General features: G+C 43.1%; 1 protein-coding gene across 4 annotated transcripts in view; it reads left to right on the forward strand.

Moving 5' to 3' along the window:
• The window catches only part of NTM (neurotrimin), a 942,656-nt gene that overhangs the window by 336,301 nt on the left and 583,591 nt on the right, over nucleotides 1-22,764 (forward strand). The window lies entirely within an intron of this gene.

The raw sequence follows: 22,764 nt of genomic DNA on the forward strand, positions 1-22,764 counted from the left end.
TGACTACATTGTGCCAGGAGAGTGCTAGGTGCTTGACATAAGTTAGTCCTCATGACAAGCACATGTGACAGCATATTCTCAAATTGATGGAGAAGTAAGTGGAGACTCAGAGAAGCCATACACCATATTAAATGCAGTGTGTCTGTCTTTGAATCTCAAGCTCTTTGCTTACGCTGCCAGGAGAACCCTCAGCTCTGGACAGCTCTATATTAATGTATTCTGTGAGGTAGTCCTGGAAAACAGAAAGCTCTTGGACTTTGGACTCAGACATGTGTAATTTCAAAGGCTGGCTCAACCCCCACAAAATCATTCATTCGTTCAATAGATATATAGGGTAGGTGCTGAAGGGTCTCGGGGGAGATTAATCAGATAGTCCAATAAAGCTGGCAGCCTAGTGATGGTGGCAATGTTGAGATTCAAACCCAACTTTGTCTGTCACCTTGAAATCTTTCCACAGCTCCCTGCATTCCCAATACAATTTAGTACCATTTGACTCCCGTTAGCCTAATGAACTATTTTGACTCCAGAAGCAATATATTATAGTAGTTAAAAGCGTGGACTGTGAAATAGGCTGCCTGAGTTCAGAACCCGTCTCTGCTACTTACTGTCTATAAGATCTTGTGCAAATGACCTAACCTCCCTTTGCCTCAGTCGTCTTATTGATAAAATGGGGATGATAGAAGTGTCTACTTTATAGGGATTTTGTAAGGGTTAAATGAGTAGAGCACATATAGGTTTGGTCCATTCTAAGTACTTAAATGATAATTATTGTCAACGTTTTCTTCCCGGTTTGTACATAGAAACGCTTTCCTTTTTAGAGTTAATGGAAATTGTTTATCTTTCCTGTGGAAAAAATTAGTGCCCTTTAAATTAATGCTTTTAGAACTAGGAAGAACAATAGAAAATCTCTTTTAAAATACATAATGTGTTACCCTTCCAAGAAACCCTCCTGCCCAATTAGAATAAATGACAGTGGGGAACCAGAATAAGCCAGCCAATAGCATCAGAATTGCTACTGGAGCCCAGGAGACTGCAGGCTTTCTCTTTCCTTTATACTGTTAGGCTCCCCTTGCCTCTCTCAAATTTTATCTTAGCACAGTGGCTTTGGGGGCAAAGGGACAAGGGATAGATTCCCGGCACCTCTATTTACTGGTTGAATGGCCTTGGGCACGTTACCTAAACTTTCTGAGCCTTGGTTTTCTCATCTATGACGTGGAGATAATAATGCTTCCCTCATTAGACCTTTGTGATCCTAAAATGTGATAATGTTTGTGATAGATTTAGAACATTAGCTGGCATCATAAGTGCTTAATAAATATTAAATATGCATAATGTCTAAGAGCACAGAGTGTGGAGTCAGATATGCCTGGATTTGAGTTCCCCCTCCCCCCGCCAGAGTTGTGTCACCCCCTGAAGGTAATGACCTTCCCTAGACCTCCCCTCAGTCCCTTGATCTGTACAGTAAGGATTGAATTGTCTCTCTCTTAGGGTTGATGTGAAGATTCAAGCAAATAATGCTTGTAAAGCACCGGGCACAATGTCTGGTGTAAAGTCAGCGTCCAGTAAATAGTAACAGATGCAAGTACAACTGTAATTACTCTCATTAGTATTTTTTCAATCATCTGGTTTCCACTGTATCAAAACCTCTATGTGCTTAAAATACTGTTCTTCAGGGTTAAGTCTCATAGTTCGTTAATGGAGAGGAGGGACGAGATTCCAACTCTTTGACCACAATTGACATTATTACTCTCTTAACCCAATATTTAGTGCATTCATGACTATTTTCTAATTTTTCAGAAGAGGAACCTTTCTGCCCAGAGGTGAAGTGGCAAGCCATCTAGGCTCATGTAATTATTTAACGCCCCATCTGAACCTGGAATCCAGTCCTTCTGATTCTCAGTGTTCTATTCTTTCCACTATATAAAATGGAAAACCCCAAATCCTCTTTTCAGACTCTGGCTGTTGAAAGTTACGAAACATTACTTCTGCTTTTCATATCACCCAGTAGTGTTTTAAGCTTTCTTGCCATGGCAACCATCAAAATATTAAGCCCCTCAAAGCGGGATTGGAAAGTCAACTAGAGCTCTGCTCTTGTTCCTGGTGATAGATGGAATAGGGCAGAGTAAAGAATCAGTTACCACTGGTCCTTTTCCACTCAAGTGATGGAGATCACACAGCCACTGGACCAGAATTCAGTCACCTCTAAGATGGCTTTGCCGTATGGGATCTAGCCTGTGATACGTTCATATTAAACATATTGCAAACAAAGACAGGAATAAACATGGTAGGCTACAGAAGACCACTTCTACTCTTCCTTCCTTTTTCCTCCCTCCCTCCTTCCCTCTCTTTGTTCCTTCCATGCTTCCTCTCTTTCTTTCTATGAGAGTGGGAACGCAGCCTCAGATCCATGTCAGGTTTGAAATGGTAACAGCCACCAAGCAGATAAACTCCAGTGATCATATTCCAGGCTTCTAAGAGACCAGACGCTAGAGTAACGGGAAATATAATAAAAATATATCCAGATCATTTGCTTATTGCCACCCTCCTTCTTTTTCTTATTTCCCCACTGTTGATATCTTCAGCAAGGGATGTATGTGTATGCAACTCTGTGTTTGTGTTAGAGAGAAAGATTTGTGAAGATACTGAGAGTGTCTGCTGCGGACAGGTGATGCTTCAAAGGTGATTTGCTCTTCACTGACCCTGAGGTGACAGAAACCAGCAAGGGGAAGGGGAGATGCAGAGGTGGTGGTAACCAGCACCAGAAGGCCTAAGGGCCGACGCAATTTCTTTAAACCAAATAAAAAATTCATGAACATGCGATATTTCAAAATAATTTCCCAGTTTGACATTATTTATCAGGCAGCGCATCTTTTAAAAGAGGTCATTTCAAACAAGTCAACAGAGGGAAGGACTATAACTTGTAGAGCCAGGATTATAAGCCAGTGCCGTGATCAGCGCTAAGTGGACCAGTGTACGGGGGCGGGGTGCAGGTATCCGGGCCGTTGTTTTGTTCTCCCGTCCAGATGTTGTGCCAGCTGCAGAGTCGCCAGGGAGCTCGTGGACCCCACCTTCTCTACTTGTCTGATACATAGCTGGAGGCTTCTCTCTTCGGCTGCCCATCTGGCTCCTGGCACCAGGAAGTAAAACTATTATTATTTTTCCTAATGGAAGGCTTGGAATCACAGCTGTTAATTACCAGATGATTATTAAAAACACATATTTCCTACTGAGGTTTGAGAAGACAACTCATGCGTGCCGACGGGCCCCCTTGCGGAGATTCTTAGCCTCGAACCACGTACGTGTTTCTTCAAAGAGCAAAATGTGATTTTACTATACATTCAGGCAAATGCATGTAAGAAGGGTGGTGAAGAGATTCCAGGACACTATTTAAAGCAATAAGGATGTTTATCCCCCTGCACAGCATGTTCCAGAGTCTCTAATTGCTTATCTTAGCCTAATACCTGACTCAAATTACCTTCATTTGGGGGCCTTTCAAACACCTGCAGCCCCTCTGATGGTGCTGACTAAGCCCTGGGTACCAGTGATGCCAGGAAGGAAGGAAGGAAGGAAGGGAGGGAGGGAGGGAGGAAGGAAGGAAGGGAGGAAGGAAGGGAGGAAGGAAGGGAGGAAGGGGGAAAGAAAGAAAAGGCCCAGCAGAAGGGCTCTAATAAATTATGGATCTTGGCTGTCACGCTGGGTCACTGGAACGTGGCTGAGGGACAGATGGAGGCTGCCTGAGCAGGCAGAGCCTGGGGGCAGGGACAGCAGCCAGTGAGAGTGGACTCTTTACGTATCAGGGGAAAGGACCGGGAATTATGGCTGGACGAGGAAGAGGAGGCAGGCTGGGAGCTTTGAGCAGTGATCTGGAGGGAGCGGAGAGGAGGGAGCTCCAGATGAATATGGGGCATCGCATGGGCTTTCTGTCTTGAACCCCAAGTCCAGGGGACAATGTGTTCAGACCTATAATTAAGAAGTATCATGTGCTTGCTAATTTCTCAGCATGGTGCTGGCTGTGGGGGAAGAAGGGCATCCAAGATGGGCTATCTCTACCATGGAGCTTACAAACCAGTTAACCACAAAGACTACAATGGATGGGGTAGCTCCTGAACAGGGCAGACAGGAAATAAGTGCTAAATTCACACATTGGGCAAACACGTATTGAGTATTCATCACCACATGAGTCAGGTACTATATCAATGGACAAAATAGGAAAGCATGAAGTAAGATCTCTGGTCTCTTAGCTAACACTCTAGCAGAGTGAGACAAACAATAAAACATTTGAGGAAGCGAAATATACACCATGTTATATACAGATAAATGTGATGGAGAAAAATCACAAAACAGGAGTGAGTCCTCTCGATGGGGGTGAACGTAATTACAAGCAGTATGACCAAGGCAGACGTCACAAAAGAAAGAAGCCACCCCAGCGAAGGCGTTGAGGCAGATGCAAGCCTGGTACATTCTCCAGTCACTGGCCTCCATGACTGAGGTGGAGTGAGCGACAGGGACAGTGGTAGGTGGGGCAAATGTGGTCAGGCAGGTAAAGGTGAACCAGGGTATGTGTAGGACCTTGAAGGCTGTTACAAATACTTTGGGTTTTGCTAGGCGTGAGATGGGGATCTGTTGGATGGTGTTGTGCTGAAGAGAGATGATCTGACTGCCACTCTGATGCCTCTGGCCCCTGGGTTGGTTCTCAGACTTTGGTGCTCAAACTCAGGATCACCTGTGGGGCTTGCTGACCCCCACCCCCAGATCCAATGGGTGTGGGGTAGGGACCGAGACTTTGCCTCACTCACAAGTTCTCAGGTCATGCTGCTGCCTCTGATCTGCAGGAGTTCACGTCGAGAACTGCTCGGAGAGACAGTCGGAAGAAATGAGGGACAGAGCACGGGGGGAGGTAGACTGGTCTTGGGCCTTGCAGAACAGGTAGGGTTTGGGAGAGTGAAAGGCAGAATCTTTCAAGAAAAGAGGAATTACATGAGCAAACACAGAGTGGTGTGCTTTTTCTTTTCCATTTTATCTTCTGCTGAAATGTGGAGGGCAGTTTATAAAATGTAGAACAGGATTATCTATGTGGAGCTCTCTCTATAGACCTTATCTTTTTTTTTAATTGAAGTATAGTTGCTTTACAATATTGTGTTAGTTAGGGATACAGAAAAGTGCTTCAGTTATATATATATTTATATTTCAGATTATTTCCCATTATGGGTTATTACAAGATCCTAAATATTGTTCCCTGTGTTATACAGTAACTTATCTACTTTATATACAGTAGTGTGTATTTGTAAATCCCAACCTCCTAATTTAGCCCACCCCCTCCTTTCCCCTTTGGTAACCATAAGTTTGTTTTCTATATGTCTGTGAGTCTGTTTCTGTTTTGTATATAGATTCATTTGTATTATTTTATAGATTCCACATATAAGTGATATATAATATTTGTCTTTGTCTGACTTTCCTCACTTTGTATGGTATTCTCCATCCATGTTGCTGCAAATGACAATATTTCTTTCTTTTTTACAGCTGAGTAATATTCATATATGTGTGTATATATATATATATATATATACACCACATCTCCTTTATCCATTATCTGTTGATGGTCATTTAGGTTGTTTCCATGTCTTGGCTATTGTAAATAATGCTGCTGTGAACATTGGGGTGCATGTATCTTTTTTGAATTATGGTTTTCTCCAGATATATGCCCAGGACTAGGATTGCAGGGTCATAAGGTAGCTCTCTTTTTAGTTTTTTAAGGAACCTCCGTCCTGATTTCCACATTGGCTGCACCAATTTACATTCCTACCAACAGTGTAGAAGGGTTCCCTTTTCTCCACACCCTCTAAAGCATTTATTAATTGTAGACTTTTTGATGATGGCCTTTCTGACCATTGTGAGATGGTACCTCATTGTAGTTTTGATTTGCATTTCTCTAGTAGTGATGTTGAGCATCTATCTTTCCATATGCCTGTTGGCCATCTGTATGTCTTGTTTAGAGAAATGTCTATTTAGGTCTTCTGCCCATTTTTTGAATGGGTTGTTTGTTTTTTTGATATTGAACCGTATGAGCTGTTTGTATATTTTGGAAATTAACACTTTGTTAGTTGCATAATTTGGAAATATTTTCTCCCAGTTTGTCTTTTCGTTTTGTTTATGGTTTCCTTTGCTGTGCAAAAGTCTTTAAGTTTGATTAGGTCCCATTTGTTTATTTTTGCTTTTATTTCTTTTGCCTTGGGAAACTGATCTAAGAAAATATTGCTATGATTTATGTATATAGACCTTATCTTTGTTGTGGCAACCTCTAGTCTGCCTGGTGCCCCTTTTCAAAGTTCTCCTTCCTGTATTATGTCTAAAGGAAAAGGGAGATCTCCAATCAGTGTCAGCCTTAGTCTACCCTGCAGCCCACTGCTCTCACTGTCCTCTAGTACCGCTCACCTCTGGGGTGTGTGGCAGCCACCTCCCTTCCACACACCCCCCCGCCAGCCCTATTTGGCATCACTGTGCTTCTGCAGGAATCCACTTTGCTCTCTTGCCCAAATCACCCCCAGCCCAGGACTGCTGTGTATGACGGGCTTTTACGGAAGGCTTGCTGAGTCTGGAGAGTAATAAGAGCACAGAACAGAAAGCGACTTAAAACTGAGCACCACACCTCACAGTCCTAAACATTGCTCAGCCTCCCTGACTCTAGAAATTTCTTGTTGATCGTCCCTCCCAAGGCTTCGTCTCCTGCTTCGTAATGAGGCCCACTTCTCTCTCCCAAGAATGCACTGCCCCCTGCTCTTGAAGCTGATTTCCGTGTGGCCTGGCCGACTCCTAAATTCTTCTTACCCTGTTACACAGAGCAACGACTGCTGTCTTCTTACTCTTCCTCCAGTCATGTCTTCGGGACCTTGAACTGTCACCCCAAAGAGCGTAGAAAGCCCTTTTCCTAAAGAAAAACAGAGGTCCCTCAGGAAGACAAATTCCACGGTCCTCCTGGGGCATCTGGTTTCCAAAGCAGCCAATTTATATAAGAACACCTTTACCCACACCTCCTAGTTACACAGGAGAAAGTGTAACCTTAATAGCACAGAAAAAGTGAGGGGAACCAAAACAAGAATAGGACCTTAATGTGAAGCCAGTACACAAAACACATGCTTTTCCATCCTAAGCATTGCTAGAGGACAGTTACAAACTTGGCTTTTTGTGGCTTTCAAAATAAGAGGAGCATCAAGCTATGGGGACCTATTTGTGAAGTAGTGAGAACAGCTTCCTGCAGCAGCAGGAGTAATTGGAATCAGGCGAGTTAGGGGGGCCCTCTCCTAAACACGCCAGGGAGAGGACGTTAGAGTCAGCGTGAAGGAAAAGGGCCCCCTTTTAAGGTTTTCGTTCAAAGAAAGACAGGTTTTCAACAACATCTAAAGAAAAAACAGTCTGGCAGAAGTTTGTAAGATAGACTGTAGGGTAGAGAGTCTGGAAGCAGGAAAGCCAACTTGAGGCTCAGGCTCGGGCAGATCCGGGTGAAGGCTCCCAGTGCCCCTAGACCCATTCACCAGCCTACCTGCTGACACACGGACCCCAGGCCAAGCCCAGCGTCCACGTGACCACTACCATCACCTTCCTGCCCGCCCAGCAGGGAAACCATCACTCTGCTTCTGCTCTTCTGTAGAGCACAGCACACTCCACTTAGTACATCTGTACTGTAGGTATTTGTGAAGATGTTTGTTAGAAAATAAGCTTTATGAAAGCAGGGGCCATCTCTTTTACCACTTTGCCTAAGGTAGACTAGAGTGTAGACATAATAACAAAAACAATAGTCATAGAACCAAATGCTTACTGAACCATTAACCACTCAGCTAGGCTTGCTCTCCAGCAAGCTAGGCTTGCTCTACCTGGAGGGTAGTAGATAATGTAGGTGTAGGATAATGTAGTATAGGGTTGGATAATAGTATGTAATGATAAAAACTATCAGTTTAGAACTCAAACTCTATGGATTTGAAATCTGAAATGCCCTGACATTTACAAGCAGTGTGATATTAGGCAATTACATAGTCTCTCCGCCCTGAGTTTTTCATCTGCTCCAAGGGGTCATTGTGACGATTAGATGAGTTAATCCACGTAAAGTACATCAAAGAACACCTGGGGTGGGCCGAGTGGTCAGTAAGTGCTAGCTGTTAGGGCCAGGACACACAATGGACACCCAGTAAGTACTGCTGGGGTGAATGCAGGCACCTGGGTGCTTGAGGTGACAGGGTCTCACCAATGAAAATGGGATATTGAGATGAGGGTTGTTTTGTGAAAAACAAGTTAGTTTTCACAGTATATTAGTTCGTTTGTACTTGAGATATAATTCACATACTATAAAATGTATGCTTTTGAAGTATACAATTCAGTGGGTTTTAGTATATTCATGAAATTGTGCAGTCATTACCACTATCTCCAAAACCTTTTTTAATCGCTCCAAAAAGAAACCCGTACCCGTTAGCCATCACCCCCCTCCCCCTCCTCCCAGCCCCTGGCATAGGGTTTACTAATTTCTTCCTCTGTGGGTTTGTCTATTCTGGGCATTTAACGTACATGGGACTATTCAATATGTGGCTTTTGTATATGACTCCTTTCATTTAGCATAATGTTTCCAAGGTTCATCCATGTTGTAGCGTGAGGCAGTGCTTCATCCTCTTTCATGGCTACATAATACTCCGTTGTGTAGTTATACCACATTTTATTTATCCATTCATTAATTGATAGAAAATTGGGATATTTCCCCTCTTTGGCTATCCTTAATAATACTATTATGAAACAAACCAATACGTAAACCTCAACCTAAACCCTATACCTTATACAAAAAGTTAACTCAAAATGCATCAGAAATCTAAAATATACAATTCTAAAATATAAAATATATTAGTTATTTAATATAAAAGTATAAAATTTTTTATATAAAAATATAAAAGTTAACTCAAAATGCATCAGAAATCTAAAATATACAATTACAAAACTTTAAAACATGGGAGAACATATTTGTAAGCTAGGGTTAACCAAAGAGTTCTCATTCACACCAGAGCATGATCCACAAACACCTTCTACCTTTGGTTAGTATAGCACATCCAAGTGTTCTGTTTGTGTGTCGTTTGGGTGGTAGGGGAAGGGCTAAGGAGTCGCCAGTTTCACGGTTTTCTTTTATCCTATAGCACCCTCAAATTGCCTTCTTATTTTTCTTTTCTTCTACACAATTCTATTGCCAAAGAGTATTTCTACCTTCCTTTTTGGCCTTTTTTCTCCGCTAGAGGCAAAGCATTTTGAAAGTCCCCTTTGAAATCACACCTGCCACTTTCAACAGTGCTCCTCCTTTGGATCGTATATCTACTTAAAAATCTCTTCTCTGTAGATTATGCCCTGATCTGCCCAGACACTTTTCCAGTATTTTCAGACTTAGGATGGATTTAATACTTTTGGTGCCCATCGCAAATAAAATAAAAATGCTGCCACGAACATTCATATACAAGTTTTTCATGGACATACGTCATCATTTCTCTTGGGTGTATATCCAGGATTCCCTGCTCAGGGAAGAGGAAAAGGGGAGAAAGGGAAGAAGAAAAAAAAAGGATCTGCAAGAGTCAGGAATGGATCTAGGGTGCCTCTTGGAAAGCAAAATTCAAATTTCAAGGAACTCTATTAGGATCCGCAAACTGCCGGAGGTCAGTGGTTTCGCTCTGAAATAGACCGGTCCACAGGAAGATCCCTACCAGGTCTAGAATCCAGTCAGTAACATCTCATCAGGTTTTGTTATAAAAAAAAAATAATTCTCTGTAGGACGTTCCCCAATACTTCTTACACCAGACTGCTGGGCTGCTTTTATTAAAATCAATGAAATACTTTAGAGATTCAGAGTATAGAATTGTTTTCCCTTACACTTCTCAGGCCAGGAAAAAATTTGTAATTTAATGGGAGGCCTGACTGTTGGCTGTAAACTTTTTAAGGGCCCACAGCTTCATTCCCCTAATATGTGCTTTCGCTTTGTACCTTCACGTCCAATTTCTTGACCTTAATTTTGCTCTATTGAGAGGACTGCAAAGAAAATGACAAGTGTTGCAAATCTTTCTGGACTTTATGCTTGTCTGGTTTCTTTAGATCAAGGATATGTAGATCAGCTCCCATTTTCATGTTGCTTAAAATAACTCAGTCTGGCTGGGCAGGTCAGTGCTTGGTTTTGATGCCGATTTTCCATTTGTGTCTGATCAGAGCATCTCCTTGTATACGGTGTTATCTAATCAACTCCAAATTCCTCTGAAAAAGGCTCTTAACTGTTCCTGTTTATCCCTCTTATTTCAGTTCACTTTATGCAGCTTCAAACACAGCTGACACTCACCCAGATCCATTAATGGAAAATAAAGGTCATGGCTGGGGCACCAATCGTCACCTTTCCAGACTTCCACACAGGCTTATGTGTGTGTATGTCAGTCTTTTCAATTTTCTTCCTGATATAGTGGAAGCAATCATAAGAGAATTGGCCCTGAACGTAGGCTGCCAAGATTCCTTAAAGAAATTCACCAGCGGGCAGGCAGCTGGCTGGCTGGACCTCATGACTGAATTCACCGAAATGTATTTACATAGGCGAGGGCCAGACCCACACAGCCTCAGCGGTGGAGAACTGCTCTTCTCTGCAAAATGCTTCTTGGGCTGTGTGTGCTGGTGGTTGCTGGTATCTGTTCTGTGCTTTTGTGATCCCTCTGCACAGTCCCCTCGCCCGCCACCCCAGCAAGTGCCTCTGTCTGTACATATGCTTGTCCGTCTGATGTCCTGCTGTGTGTGGTGTAACATAAAGGTCTGGAAAAGGCACGCACTTTCCAATTCCACTATCTCGGCCACTTCTTAATTGGGCGATTTTAGGCATATTTTATGCAAACATTCTGGGCCTCTGCTTTATTCTTCTGTAAAGTGAAGATAATTAAGGAACCTGTTTCATAGGGCTGTCATGAGAATTAATGAGAGAAGCTACAGCGAGTTCTCAGTACAATAGAAAGTACAAAAATCCATCGTGCGTTTTGTTATTTATTGGCCCAGTTGGTTATTTTTTCACCCAAATGTCCAAGCTGGAAACTTCTGAGTCTTTATAAATACCCACTTCTCTCCTCATCCTCACTCGTATCTAACTGGCTACCTTTTCCTCTTCATGGTGTCACAGTCTCCAGCTCCATCACCTCTTCGGTTCCCTGTTCCCGCTGCCGTGCCTTCACTCAGGCCCTCACCGTCTCCGTGGCTCTGCTGTTCACCCTCCACTGCCCTGTTCCTTTTCTCTTTCCAGTGTCATCACACTTGTTCTCCTTAAACACAGAGCCGGCCATGTCAAACTGAGCACTGACTTTCTCACTGTGAGATTGCCTTAGTGGAAATTTTAAGGCAATATATCAATTGTAATTTTAATCAAATTCCCCTGCCGCCCCCGCCCCTGCCGCTTTTGATTTTCATGGGTCTTTTTGTCACACAAAGTCTCATAACCTCCAGCCTAGTGCTGCATTCTTCTGTCCTGTTTGCATCTTAGGTTTATGTATTCGTGGATGATGTCTATTTGTGTGGACGCTTTTCTTTTGCCAGGATTCATGGTCCAGGTCTGTAGATAACGTACATGTTTCCATATGCATTTCTTACCTTTCAAATATTATTTTATTTATACTCCCATATGAAACAAGGGCCATACTATCATAATTACATACAAATCATTACATGATGATGAATCATATGTCAATTTTATAGAGAACATACTAACATTAAAACACTGATGTGTTATAGAAAGTCGAGTGGGAGAAAAAAATGAGCTATAATTTTCATTTTTATTAAAGAGCTGCACCCTCTGAGAAGGATCAAATCAATTAATAATATCCATTACTATTACATCCTGCAAAATAAAATATACCTGGGAAAGTTAAAGTCTCATGTGCTTTAGTCATTTGTTCCTAATTATATGTTTTGGTTTCTTTTTTGATTGATTCTGTTGATATAATGCTTTACATTAACATTATTACGGTGATAATCATTTATTAATTTATAGCATTAGCATGATGAATATAATTATTAACCAAATATTGAAGCCTTGCTTTAATGAAAAATGACAGCTATGTTATTCTTTTACAAAGAAATTCTGCTGCTTCCCCATCTCCATGAGTTAAGTCCAAATCCCTATAGCATGGCATTCAAGGTATGTTAGAATCTACTAATCCAACTTCCTCTTTCCTTTTGCTCCACTAACCAGCACCTTGCCCTCTAGTTTTCTTTGCTGGCTTTTTTTACCCATTTAACATCATCATATTTTCCCTGCCTTTAAAAGTACTCTTTTAATAGCTGCATAATAATCGATCATATCATTTGGCCATAATTTATGTAACATCCTCATACTGTTGACCATCAAGATAATTCCCAATTATCTGGTATGATGAATAATGTTATAAAAAACATCATTGTTCATAATTTTTTGTCTACATCAATAGACAGTTTTTTGGAATAACTGATTGACAACCTGAACATGTATTTAAAATAGCGACGGGTGGCGACTCCTGCCCAACATAGACACCTGACAACAAAGGACCCACACGGGGCAGTGCAGGGAGGGAGACATGGGAAGATGGGCACAAACCTGTTAGTCAGTGATTTCCCATCTGTCGTTCTACCACCTCATCCCCCAGCTTGGAAGCTGACTTGTCCTTTTAACAGTCACTCTGGAAATAAGCCTGGTTTTGGAGGGGCTGAACCACCACCGTAATGCAGTTGGAATATTTGATAAAGCCCAGCTATGGGTCCAGGACCTCCCCCTTGTTCCTTTCTGACTGTGATGGATACCTTTCTACTTTAGTGAGTCCTTCCTTCCTTCTTCCTGCCTCCCTCCCTTCCATCCTTTCAGCAAGCATAAATTGTGGGCTAAATACGTGTTTGCTAGTGTGCTAGAGGGACGCAGAAGTGAATGAGACGTGACCCCATGCTAAAGGAGTCATCAGTCGTAGGACAGATCTTGACAAAGTCAAGAATCTTTAGTCTTGTCCCTCCTTGCGCTGTTCGTGTCAGGGACTCCCAGCTCTTCCTTTCCTTGTGTTGCCCTGTCTTCTCTTACTTTAGGGTAGAGACATTGTTAATACCCAGACTCCTCCCCTTTGCTCTACCCCAAGATGTGCAAGTGTGCACAAGTTAATATTTCTCTAATGTGCTCTGAGCTTCTAGATGCAAACTACTTTCGTTATTGCCACGACTAGTATCATTGTTAATAATCCAGTAACAATATCTGTATGACCAGGAGCACAATATCCCTTGTGCCACTACTCACAAGAATTATTATTTTACCTCTTTTTATTATTTCTCTACCGTCACCCAGGGGCTGTTCAGAAAATTAAAATCCAATAATAAGAATGAAGAATAATTAAAATAATACCAAGAACAATAGAAATGAGATGACAAAAACCGAGAGAGCCAGGAAAACACAACCAAGAGGCTAACTTCCCTGTGACAGGTGCTAATAGCATCAGCTCGGAATAGGTGACAGAATCCTCCCTGAGAGCTCGAAAATTCTCTCCTTCTTACTCAGTAGCCTTTTTGCCACTGAGGTCTCAAGAGGTACTAGATTGTATAACACTTATTTAGCTGATCCTGCCAAAAACGTGCTGCAAGGGGGGAAAGATATCGAGCAAAGGAAAGACAACTCTTTGATTATGAGAACCACACTGAAGAATGTTTCCCCCGTGGCTAGACGCTGGCCAGACTCCCAGGCACTCCTCACAGCTCTCCAGGTCCTGTGAATGCTTTGCAGGGCTTAAGGGAAACTTCACACTTCATTCCCCACCCGCCGTGTTCTATGCACCTTTGTCGGTTTGGACTCTCAGTTTCTCCATCCGAGAAATGGATATAATTCCCAGGCGTACAACTCATGAGAAAAGCCAGGGAAAATGGCTGTTTCTAAACGAAACTTATACAATAGCAACACAACAGTCATTTTGATGAAGCACATGGGTATTAAAAGTCAGAGGGCATGGCAATTCACTGTCTGAAACAAAATCAAGAGGAAAAAAATAAACAGCTGGAATAGGCAAGTTCTGTTTTACGTATCCCTTGGCAACGTGTTTGGCTTTGAACAAAAGCTACAGCCTGAGTTTTACCTTTAATCAACCCTCAGTTGTGGCCTGTGTTTACCCGATGCTTGACAGTTTCTTTGAGTGCTTCTGTGTTCCGTAACTCGGTTGCTCCTTCTGTTAATTTTATGACAGAGATGAACATTGCCAGGCCATGCACGTGTTGGCGAAAGAGTACTGGAGTGGGAGTTGGAGACCTTGGCCACTCCTTAGTTTTCCATTCAAGACATAAGTAGCCTTGGGTATGGTTGAGCCATTCTGTGTAAACACTCAAAGCAGTAGAATCCTCCATGAATTCCACTTCCCTATGTCTCAGTTTTCTCACATAAAAGAAAAACAGGGGGACATTGGGCAAGCTGTCCCTCCCAGCTCTGACATTATTCCCACTCTTTCAAAGATCTAGGAAAGGTGACTTCTCCTAGGTCAGATGCCTCAATGGATGCTGGAAATCTAGACCCCTGTAGAGCCAGTCCTAGGTGCCAGAGTTATTTCCACGTTACTGAAGCTACTTTGTATCCAACATGCCATGGAAATAGTTACACCTCTCCTTTACAGATTCACACACCTTTACCTGTCCTCCACCTGTCTGCCATCTCTATGCTACTGCCCACAGGTTCAAAAGTCCTCAGCAGATGCAATCCTCTAGGCAGCTCTGCAAGTGGCACCATCTGCCTGAGACACAAACTCTGCTCAATGTTCACTGCGGCTCTGCTTACAACAGCCAGAGATGGAGGCAACCTAAGTGTCCATCATCGGATGAATGGATAAAGAAGATGTGGCACATATATACAATGGAATATTACTCAGCCATAAACAGAAACGAAATTGAGTTATTTGTAGTGAGGTGGATAGACCTAGAGACTGTCATACAGAGTGAAGTAAGTCAGAAAGAGAAGGACAAATACCGTATGCTAACACATAAATATGGAATCTAAGAAAAAAAAGGTCATGAAGAACCTAGGGGTAAGATGGGAATAAAGACACAGACCTACTAGAGAATGGACTTGAGGATATGGGGAGGGGGAAGGGTAAGCTGGGACGAAGTGAGAGAGTGGCATGGACATATATACACTACCAAACGTAAAATAGATAGCTAGTGGGAAGCAGCCGCATAGCACAAGGAGATCAGCTTGGTGCTTTGTGACCACATAGAGGGGTGGGATAGGGAGGGTGGGAGGGAGGGAGATGCAAGAGGGAAGAGATATGGGAACATATGTATATGTATAACTGATTCACTTTGTTATAAAGCAGAAACTAACACACCATTGTAAAGCAATTATACTCTTATAAAGATGTTAAAAAAACAAAAACAAAGCACTGAGGCACCTGTGGGGAGGGGCAAGGAAGCCCCGCCCACCACCTCCCCCCTCTCTCCTCCTCCCATCAGTCAGCCCAGTGTCGGCAGCTATTCAAATGGATCTCACTTTCTGTTCCATCTCATTTGACACTTTATCAGTTGGAGATGATGGGGAGATGGTATTCTGTCAGCTCCCGAGATATCTGCTGAAAACTGCTCGCCCCCTGGCAAGGCAGCCCAGGACACAACAAAGGAGAGAGAAAGTGCTAGATGATCAACTTAACTCAAGTTTGTTAAAGTAGTGTGAAAACTCCCCTGGCTTCTCTTAGGGTTGCACAGGAGAGGAGGGAAGCGGGAGGAAGAGGATGAGGGAGGAGAGAATTGCCATCCCTGCTTCTGTCCTGGAAGGAGGTAGGTTTGTCCATCTTAGCTGAGAATGTAGTGTTGCTCCCTCGCATTCTCATGTTTTCTTGAGGCATGTGTTTACTTTATAAATAAGCCATTATTCTTATATGGGGAGCAGTGCCATTGCAAGATCCCTGTACATAATAACTATTCTCGGGGAGCTTAAAATCACATCGGCTCTTCCAAATGCATGAGAGTGCCATACCTTTAGTATTTAGAAAGCTGCTTCTTCTGGATATCAAGCTGTCAGGCTAATGGTGTCAAGGGGAGGGGGGAATGGACACTCACTGGGTTCTGATGTATCTGGCATTGGGTAAGGCATCCCCTTAAAGATGGCAGCTCACTTAAAAGGGGACAGTTGGGCACGTGAGATCAGCCGCACCCACTCAGTGCAATGAGGACTAAGAAAAGGCACATTGTGGTTGGGAGGATTCTAAGTGAGTTGGCAGGGGAGGGGCATAGCGCAGGAGCGGGACTGGGGGATTGCATGCCTTCCTCTTAGCCTTAGGACCCACCCCAGTGTGACCACAGACGACCCACATCAAGGAGAACCTCTGTTCTGAAGTTCAGTGAGCACACTTGTTCCGCACCACTTCTCCGTAGAAGAGGAACCGTTCATGCTGTTTGTTTTACTGCGCCTCTATTTTTATCGGGTATAAACTGTTGATTTTTCAGCATTTTCTTATTTCTTATTTCATTTGCCCTCCAGAACTCAGAAAAGAGCATCAAACATCATTTTCCTTCTCCCTTCCTGATCCTGGGGGAAGATGAATAGATCTGGTTTTATGATGTCTGTGCTCTCCGCTCCCTTTCCCCTTTCTCTTCCTCCTTTCTGCCCCTCCCCCCCCTTGCTTCCACAAATATCTTCCGTTTAGAATCTTAGTCTCAGTTTTTGCCCTCGAGTGAGGCAGGGAGGTATGGGGGGAGTTCCCGTTCTTCTCAAACTCTGTCGGAAATATTAATGCCCAGTACAAGGCTGACACCCCAGACCCCGGGTTCCCATCCTCGGCATTTTCTCTCCCTTGTCCAATTCAGTTTTAGGAGTAAAATGGTTTACTTTTTGATATGAAAATTAATTGCTGGACAAGAAGAAATATGCCTGCACAGGGGCCACATTTGTATTGTCTCACAGCACGGCTGTCATTACGCTGTAGATCAAACTGGCTTCCTCATCTTCAGGGCTTTTTTCCCCTCTCTGCGGTCCTGAGGCTGCCAGGATTGGCAGCAGCAGTGGGTTTCATTGGCAGTGGCACAAGGGGATGGCAATGCATGGTTTAGCCATCATTCCCAGGTCCCTCTCCTCAAATTCCTTTTCTGGATGGACATATCCAATCCAGACAAATGCAGATGGACCCAGGGCTCAGGTCTCCGGCCACAGCGTGAGGGTGAAGGGTGGTGGCGATGGAGGTGCTCTTTGGCCTGTAGGTTGCAAGCGCTACAACCAACATCTCTTGTGCTTCGAGATGTCATCAACAAGAAGGCTTTGACACATATCCCGTGGTCTCTACACACTTCCCATTACCACCCTGCCTTCCAGAAGCCCGTGTTCACCTGCTAAAAATGGTCACTGTGAATTAATCAAGGTAAGAACTTGTGAACTAGGGCAGAACCAATGAGAAATTTTCCAGGGTGCTGAAAGGGAAGTGGCTTTTATGCTGTAGTCAGTATTGTGAATTCTAGAGGAATTTCCAGGAAAACCATGGCTTCTCTTCATATCCCAACTGCCGTAACTCATTCTAACTTGCTTTTGCATATGTCGCTGCGCCACTGTTTGGTATAATTAGACACCAAGATCTATGGTCCTCAAGCGGACATCTACTCTTTGCCAATAAGCTATGCGTCACTACCCAAAGAAACCTACTTGATTCTGACACCTCTAAGATGCATACAAACGATTTATTCACAAATGTGACTAGCATTCCCCCAATTTCCCCATAATATGTTGGGTCCACATGATTTGTGTGTGGAGAGGGGGTTGCTCGGACATACTTTATACATTAGGAAGTCATCTCAGGAGGTGTGGACAGCTCCCATCAAATGAGCCAAAGCTCAAGAATGAGATTATTTGTTCTCTCAGATTGAACTGGGGGCCAAGGGATGTGGGCTCTGATCCCTGAAGCTGTGTCGCTGGCCCAGAGTGGCAATTGATCTGGGTTTTCCACCTGCCAAGTGAGGTACCAGGCCCTCCCCCGGCCACGCTCACAGCAACATTTTAAAGATGATTGAGCTTCAGTGCCTCTCAGGAGGAAAAGTTCTTTCTCACACCCCTACCGCCATCATTGTTTTCAAAGGAATCAATATTAACAGGGTTGGACGGCTTTTGATAAGTCAAAAAGGCTCACTGTCAGAATGGAATAAACAAAAAAGATGGGTTTGGGAATCAAGCAATTTAAGGTTTGTATCCCAAACTCACCGCTTGCTACTATCACAGGCAAGTTACTCAGCCTCTTGGAACTTTATTTTCCCAACCTAAAAAGGGGGAACAACAATGTTTCCTATGGAAAGCTGCAGGGATAATTAACTGTCTTTATTACATCAGTACTCTTTCAACACTGAGGGGAAGAATTTTGTGTCTACGCTGCCTTATAACCACGATGAACCTCTCACCATCACTCACTGATCGCAGTATGCCTGCCTGTGCCTCTCCTCCTGTCCTTTCCAATGCCTGCAGAAGCTTCCAGAACCCGGCAAGCTCAGCGCCACGTAACTGAGAAACACCCTGTGCTGGACCCTGTCCTATGCTTCCCAGTCCAGGGTGGGGAGGCACTGCTGTCACGTGAGGACCCCTGGTTCTAGTTGCAGTGTTTGCTCCCCTCCCAGGAAAGGGGGGCCGTCACAATGTTGCAATAAGTCCCAGACAAGACACTGAAGTTGCCCAAGGCTGCCTGAGCTTCTGGCTTCTCTTCAGTCCTCAGATACGGACACACACCCAGCAGCCGGCCGAAGGTGAAGACCCTGCAAAAACCCCGAGTGAGGGGCACAAGTGAAGGGGAAACACTGGTAATGAGGATGGAGCTAAATGCTCAGCCCCGAGACCCAGGAGTGCAATTATCTGACGGCTTGGTTTAATGGAAGAATCGATGGTTTAGGAGTCAAGTCTGGGTTTGAAGCTTCCCTCTGACGTGCTCCTGGCAGAATGCTGAGTCAGCGGCTTTCTTCACTGACTCAAGTTTCCTTCTTTAGGAGAGCAGAGTAATAGCTCCCTCATAGGGCGACAGAGTAAGTGTCCAGATCTCAGCCCCACCAATGACACCTCCAGGTCTCCAGGAAAGCTGCTGAAGTCTGTACGCCTCCATTCCCACATCTGTGAAACAAGGAAAATAATTCTTGCCTGTCTCAAAGGGCATCGTGGGGATTAAACAGTATCACGTGCCCAAGAGTCCTAAGGTGTCCAGTGCCTGACGTAATGAACAGTCCACGAATATACCCCTTTCCTAGTAAGTGGCCATTATTTTTATTTTTTATTTTTTTATTTTTTTTGTGGTACGCAGGCCTCTCACCGCTGCGGCCTCTCCCGCTACGGAGCACAGGCTCCGGACACGCAGGCCCAGCGGCACTCCGCGCGCGGCATGTGGGATCTTCCCGGACCGGGGCACGAACCCGTGTCCCCTGCATCGGCAGGCGGACTCTCAACCACTGCTCCACCAGGGAAGCCCGAAGTTTCCTTCCCTTAATCCATGATTCTCTCTCTCTTTCTCCCTCTCTGTCCTCCATGCGGTAAAACAGAGCTGCAGGCAGTCATTTTCGAGTCAGTGGGCTATGAAAAGCAGTTACAATAATAGTTTATTGACCCTGAACGTGGCAGCTGGAACTGAGGGCAGGCTAGGCTTGGGCACAGTGTCATTGTCACAAGGGAAGTATGATCATCTTTGATCGTGTCAGTGACCTTTAAGAGACAGGATGTTGCAAGCAACCTGGCGAGCACGCCAGAGTCCAGGGAGACAGCGTCCCCAGAGAAGGGGAGGCCTGGGTGGAGAGGAGGCAGGTGGACCACAGGTGGGATCTTGCCCTCTGCACTCACCTGTGGGCGTGACTCTGCATCCCCTGACCCGGGTGACTGAGTGCTGAGAAATGACTGAGTTCCACTGGTGATGCAGATCCCCAGTGTCAAGTGTGTCAGAGCCACAGAAAAACACTGTTTTTCTGATCATCTTTGGCAACTGGGACTTTTTCCTAAAAACTGACTAGCCTTCTTCATTCACTGAGGTGATTACGGACTTTCTGATGATGGAAACATAATTAGGAAGTAAAATATATTTATGCTAATGTAATATTTCAGTATTACAAACAGCTTGCTTGCAGGTGGAATTTCAAATAAACAAGGCAGTTGAAAGGTGAGACTAAAGAAGAAACTCAAAGAAAAGGAGAATATGAGTAAATGAATGAATACATGATGGCCTATATTTTGCATAATTTGTGAATTATCTAATGAAATAAGAAAACAGGACTCTATAGTCATTGAATACCATATATTTAATAAAGAAACTCAAATGTATGGGTTCTGGGCAAAATTTGTTGTGGCCTTTGGAAACTATTTCTAGATAATATGTTACCGCATTCTATAAGTGACATTTTCACTTCATTGGTTGTGCTTAGATTTATTCCTTTTGTGATCCTTGAGTTCAACTATTTAGATTGAAAAAAACACCATGTAAATGGGTTTTTTTCCTTTTTAAAAGAAAGCGCCAGTACAGCTAAAGGGCACACGAGTCTCTCTTTGGTATCTGTAATCTGCATTGCGGCTGGAGAAAAAAACCTATGTGTATTACATAGAAACTGTGATTTCAGCGAAGGAGTTTCCAATATTAGATAAATGGGCAGTTATGTCAGTTTAAAGATGTTGTGAGCTCTGAGGGAAATAGATGATAGGAGGAGCATAAGTTATTTCTCTTCTTTTAATTTCTTTCAACTAAGAGTAGGAGAAGTCCTCGTAAACAAGCTGGTCAGGTAAAAACCAGTGTAAGTAGAATTGATTGCTCTGGGAGAAACAGACAAAAAAGCCATGGATTCAAGTAGAAGAGAATCTAGGTGAAGGGTGAGAACACAGACGTGAAATAATAGTCTGTTTTTCATAGCAACGATCCAGCAAGTGCACAAATTAAATTTGTATGAGTTGAATGCCTTAGTGCTGACTGTCTCTGAAGAAATTTGTGAAGAGGCATCTCTGAAGTTTGACGCGAGAGGCTGATAGATTCAACTTCACTTTTTTCAACTGTTTATGCATTTATATGAACCATCTGAGGTCTTTATGCTTGATTGTTCAGTCAATTATTCCAAGAAGGGATTTCAGAAAATCCGTCTCTGTCTTTCTTCCCCTGCTCATGAAGTGTACAATTGTTTCCACAAGAGCTGAGACTTGGTGGTCACCATGCAGGCCTGGGTACATGTACAAGTCTTAACAAGTTGTTTCTTTTTATTATTAACTTTTCCTAATTGTGTGTTTCACTGGCTACTGTTAACATTGGGTTTTTTTTTTCACATTTTAAAAATTATAATTCTTGGTTAGGATAGATCCATTTCTGGTGTCTGGTAATAATTTAAGAAATAATTTTGCAGAGATAGAATGGAAGTGAAGATAAAATGTATTATGGGATTTACATTTACAAAATTTCCTTTAAAAAAATCATCACCCTGTTTTCTAGAAACCAGATATGGCAAGTTTCTGTACAAACTGTGAAACAAAATAAAACCAAACAAAATATAATGCTAGGATCTTCTTAGTACTCTTCCTCAGAGGGGTAATTTGCTGTGTGGATTTTAAATGCATTCAGGATCATGAATTCAGTGAACCTTAGCTTCCAAATGCGGTGTCCCTACTAAGTGCTTGACCACAATAAAGGTACCTCCGGAAGAATGAGGACATCCCACTTCCCAAATGTATTTGCAAGCCACTGTCCCTTTGAGCGTTATTTCCACATCTCAAGAAGAACAGGCAAAAAGCAATAAGCATGGGAAGTCATGTGAAACAGTGGAATTAGATGTTCTTATTTTTCTGAAAATGTGTACACTCTTCAGCATGAAACAGATAAAATAGAATTTTACCTAGAGTTCTTAACTCAGGGCAGTGCTGTCATATCCAGGACAATCCCCAGTTCTCAGATACCATCTAGTCTGTTCATTTCCTGTACCCAAACCAAATATAGCCTTGGTGGTCATTTCTATTTTCTTCAAGGTATCTTCTGACTTTGATAATCTGCCAGCATTTGATTGGTTCTCAGGATGAAACCTACATGTCTTTTTATACTAGAAGCTCTTGATGTTCCAAACTTAGCCCATTTTTGAGAAGCAAGTCCTATTCTGCTTCCTATGTTTGGACTTAATTGACTTTCTCTGTAACTTGAAGGAAGACTTTTTAAGCTGTCCTGATTTCCCCATCTTTGAATCAGTGGTAATTATTCCTAGCTTTAAGGACCGGTAAGAGGACTAGTATGTTAATATTTGTAGAGTACTTTAGATACATAAAGTGCTAAGTATTATTAAATTCCATACAAATAAATTGCAATCTAGACTCTAAAGGGGCTAAATAATTGACTTTATTCTTGTGAGTTTATAATATTTCAGCAAAGCTACCAAAAAGTGGGTTTTTTTCCATCTAACATTTGTACAGAGATTACTACTGTGTGTAATACGGAACATGCAAGTCCACTCCTTCCCCCTCAAGTTAATAAAAACGTAAAAGAAATGACTGCCATTAGACGCAAAGTGAGTGTCCCGGGAGAAAAACCTCCCAATTTCAGACATTGCTGGCAATATCCTCTTCCAGCCATCTGCAGAAAACCTGCCCAGAGAAGGTAAGAGGAACAGAGAAGTCTGTTAAGGAATTGGATATGGATTAGATGATGTTAAAATGTTAAATCAAGAATTTCCTAATTGTGGTGCTTTCTGGACTCTGAAACAATCTTGGTAAATAAGCATAGGGTGCTTGCCCTCAAGCCCAACGTCTTCAAGACACAGGAATAGACTAGGGGACTGGCT

Source organism: Orcinus orca, chromosome 8 (assembly GCF_937001465.1).
Source record: "Orcinus orca chromosome 8, mOrcOrc1.1, whole genome shotgun sequence".
Classification (NCBI taxonomy): Eukaryota; Metazoa; Chordata; class Mammalia; order Artiodactyla; family Delphinidae; genus Orcinus; species Orcinus orca.